Here is a 4,918-nt window from a genome sequence, read left to right on the forward strand (position 1 = left end):
TAACGGGGAAAAAAAACGGTAGAAACCTCAGGAAGAGCAACTGAGGAGGGATCCCTCTTCCAGGACGGACAGACGTGCAAAAGATGTCGTACAAAATTAGCCCCTTGGCCCCTGGACTAATTCAGGAATTAAGGCAGGCATAAAGATGCAGGGCCTCTCACACTTTACAGCATTTTACATATTGTTTAACACTTTCTCATTAAGAAATGCAGAAAATATTGGGCTAGTTTATAAAAAATAACATTTGTGAATTCAATATTTTGCCAAAGGAATTACATTATTAATCCCAAACTTTGCTCTTGTCCTCCACCTGGACCCCAAACTTTATATTTTCATAATTTAGGATCATAATATGTTGATTATTATAAGTCAGCCAATACAGAAAAAAAATCCACACATCTTCTAGTTAAATTACAAGAGAAGAAAAGCTGTTCTAAGGTTTCACTGTCTGATTTACACCAAGTACAAATATTCAAATCCAAATTAAACTTTTGCTGTAAGAAGTCATTATATGTGTAAATCTCATTCATTATTTTAAGATGAACTTCTTTAGTCTTAGCCGCAATTGGGAACGAGAGGTATCAGGTTCTTATGAGAGACAATCACAACTATTTAACAAGATGCAGCCCAACAGATTTTTATTCATTTTAGGTTAAAAAGTTCATTTGGGGAAAAACACCTTTTATATATATTGAATTAAATAAATTTCCTGTATATCTGAAACTGACTGACGCAGAGAGAAATATTAAGTAAGCTTAGAAGAAATTTTTAGAATCAGAAAATGATTTATTGCCAAGTAGGTTTTTATTTACAAGCAATTTTTCTATGGATACATAAAACATACAATAAACATACTAAGTGGAATAAAAAAAAAAATAAGGCAAAATACTGCAACACTTAAGAACATAAATATAGATATGGAGGGTATACGGGTCATTGTCAGTGGGGGTCCTGAACTTTGTTGATGAGCCCCACTGCAGTTGGGAAGAAACTGTTTTTGTGGCGTGAGGTTTTATTCCTGATAGACCGCAGCCTCCTGCCAGAGAGGAGTGTAACAAAGAGTCTGTGTCCAGGGTGGGAGGGGTCGACCACTGTTTTTCCTGTGTGCCTCAGGGTATTGGAGGCGTACAGGTCCTGGAGGGATGGCAGATTGCAGCCAATCACCTTCACTGTAGAGTGAATGATGCATTGCAGTCTGCCCTTGACTTTTACGGTGGCAGCAGTGTACCAGGTGGTGATGGAGGAGGTGAGAATGGACTCGTTGGTGGCAGTGAATTAGTGCACCATCATTGTCTTTGCCAGGTTAACCTTCTTCAGCTGCCACAGGAATTATATCCTCTGCTGGAAGCAGCAAGACTCCACAGCGTCGACTGGGAAGTCACACAGGGTGATGGGGGCAGGTGGGGCTTCGTTCTTATGAAAATCCACAATCATATATCCACTGTCTTAAGAGGGTTGAGCTCCCGGCTGTTATCACTGCAATGGTCACTAGATGATCAGTCTCACACCTGTAACATCGCCCCATCCCTGCCAGAGATGACCCCAGTTGGGTGGTGTCATCCGCAAACTTCAGGAGCTTGACAGACTGGTGACTGGAGGTGCAGCTGTTGGTGTCAGGGAGAAGGGCAGAGGGGAAAGGACACAACAACTTTTCCCCAGCTTCATGTGCTGCTTCCCATCAGAAAGGAAGTCTATGATCCACCTGCAGGTGGAGTCGGGCACAGTGTCTGTGAATACAGTGTCTCTTTTATTTCTGTATGGAACTACATAGATATTGTATTTGTGCTTGCCAGTCTTGACAGACCTGGCACCTTGCCGTCCCAGAGGATCACAGTGGAAGTAAGCCTGCAGCTCTCCCGTGCAACTAATCCTTGACTTTCTTCTGATGAAACAGTTGCATGTTTATCTATCTATCTTAGTTTAACATACATTTATCAGTTTTCATTGTGTATGACAAAAACATTTCCTTTTTTTTCTTGTCTGTTTTTTGGTGTCAGTGCATAGAAAAAACAGCAAGGAGTTACATCAGAGTAAACTGTCATTATAATCAGAAACCATACACATAAGACACACAATACTTGTGACCATGTGGGCACTTACACATGCACATAGGCTAAAATTGTACATCACACTGTCGTCTCTTACGCCTTCCTTTTTTTTTTTTTTTTTTTTTTTGAAGGTCCAGTGTGTAGGATTTAGAGGGCGATACTGGCAGAACTATAATGTAGTAAGTATATTTTCTTTAGTGTATAATCACCTGGGAAAAAAACTGTTGTGTTTTCGTTACCTTAGAATGAGCTGTTTGTATCTACATAGGGAGCAGGTCCTCGTCTACAGAGATCACAGTGTTGCACTGCCATGTTTCTGCAGTAGCCCAGAATGGATAAACCAAACACTGGCTCTAGATAGGGACAGTCACGCTTTTGCGTCAACCACAGTAGTTAGCAACCCCTCTGCACAAGCAGCTTTGGAAAATATTGATTTAAAAAAAAAAAAAGTGAAACAGCTTTATTCAGTGTTTCACCTGTTTGAATAACCAGATCCGTTTGTTTTGGAGAGGAAGAGACCTTTACAGATAATATAGCTCCAGAAAAAACCTCCTGAATGTTAGGGATATATCAGGGAAAAAAAGGTGAGCACAGATTAGCATGTGCTAGGCTAGTGGCCTGTCTCCAACATGCCAAACAGCATTGGAGAAACACTGATTTGTAAATTGAAACTGCTCTGTTCAGTGTTTTTACTGGTTCAGATCACCTGGTATGTTTGTTTTGTAGAAGAAAAGACCTCTGCGGATAATTCAGTTCTCTGTAAAAACCCTATGAACGCCTGGATCAGAAATAAGGTGAGCACTCATTCAGTTATCAGAGAAAAAAGATGAGCACACATTTTAGGGGTCCTCTGTGGTGTGCCAAACATGGTAGAAAAAACACTGATTTGTAATGTGAAACTGCTTTATTCAGTTTTTTACCAGTTTTAATTACCTGGTCCGTTTGTTTTGGAGAGGAAGAGAGATAATTCGGTTCCAGGTAAAAAAAACTCCTAAACAAAGAACACTGAAGGAATTCTAACCAGGAGAAGTTCCAGCTGGTTGCAATCTGTAATCCTCACTGCTAGACGCCAATAAAGCCCCCTAAATCTTACACACTGAACCTTTAAGACATTACAATTACAGCTATTTCTTTTAACATGTATTGTATGTCCATTACACTATGGCCCTGGAGGCACTGTATTTCGTTCTTTCTTTACAGGCCTGTGATGGGAAGTACCACAATAAAAGCACTTTATAAAGAGGGAAGGACAACAACCACAGGGCACAGTAACACTATCAGGGTCGGTCATATCAGTTAGTAGGACAATCAGACAAATCCATACATCATGAATATTCTTCTCCCAGTAGCTGTGCACAGAGGCAGCACAGAGGAACTGAATCACACATGGTATTAAAATTAAATTTACCAACAGAAGAAACACGGTCAAAATTAGGGGGATTAGAGGGTCCCAGAAAATAAAAAAAAGTAGCTATGAGACCGTAGGAGCCACTCGGCACGTGTATTTATATATTTCTAATGTACATAGTTGTGTATGAATTGTATTATAACATTTTTGACCACTAGATGGTAATGTTTGTATACTCTATGAATTAACATTGGTCACACGTGATATAAATCAGGTATTTTAAGGTCACGGTGGAGGGGGAAGTCATTTTGAGCATAGGTGCAGGAACATACTGTTCTGATCGTAAGCACAACAAAGCATCAACAGCTATAGTAAACTGGATCACTTCAACTTCTATCAATTCATCAAGATAATTCTGTCTGAATCATCGATCTGCAATAAATGGTAACATCACCCAAAGAGATTTATAGGTTTTGGAAATTCACTCATTTAACTGGATATACAAGTGACCTTACTGGAACATTTGAATCTTATTGAGAGACCCACACCATGTCTTGTTCAAGACCATTTGGACCGGAGGTGCAGAGGAAACACAATGATGTTAACTTCTAAGTCAACATGGAAAAGAAGTTCTCAAAGGGATATTTCAGATTTTTGTGGGGTTGTTTGAGGTATTTATACATAAACACTATATTAAATACAGTCAATGTCAGTCGGCACCTCCCAAGTTTGGAGAAGCAATAGTCTGACATCGAAGTTAAGCAATGTACTGCTGTGGAGGGGTCAGCAACTAAATATATTTTGGCCACCTAAAAAAAATCAGTATCAGTTAAAAATGTATGGTTCACTGCTTTACCTTGCTGTCAGACAGTGATTTCCATCGAGAAAATAAAGTCATTACATTGCTCTTTTCCATTTAGAGAACAGGGATTTAATGTTGCTGAACACTGGAGTTGCTGGTCTACCACTGTCTCAAGCTGTTATTGTGTTTGAGTTATTGTGTGACTTTGGCGTTTAAAAGGGTTAGTTCGGATTCACCAAAGTCACACAATTACAAAAACTAACTGGCTAATCAAAGCAGTGGTAGACCAGCAGCTCCTGTGCTCAGTGAGCTAAAATAACTGTTTTTGTCAACAGCGTGTGGTGGCTGCGACGACAGCATAGGTATGGAACTGAAGCTGTTAATGGCTTCCCCATCGAAAGGGGCAGTCTAATGGGAAAGGTAAAGCAGTGAAAATACTCTCAATATAGTATACACTTTGACTGATATTATTTTTTCTTAAAGAGGCAACAGACAGCATTTTTGCCTATATATACCATTATGTAAATAATGTGGGTTGCACAGGGTAGTATACACAGTAAAATCAGACTATCAGCGTTTACATAGGTTACTTAAAGGGCCAGTGTGTAAAATGGGTTGAAAACAGTGACATCAGTGGTCAAATTCCAGATTGCAGGGCTCACTCGTTCACCCCTCCCGTCGGGTAAATGACGGTGGCCTCGTAGGGACAAAAAGCCTTGC

This window comes from Epinephelus moara, chromosome 11 (assembly GCF_006386435.1).
Source record: "Epinephelus moara isolate mb chromosome 11, YSFRI_EMoa_1.0, whole genome shotgun sequence".
In the NCBI taxonomy this organism is placed as follows: domain Eukaryota; kingdom Metazoa; phylum Chordata; class Actinopteri; order Perciformes; family Serranidae; genus Epinephelus; species Epinephelus moara.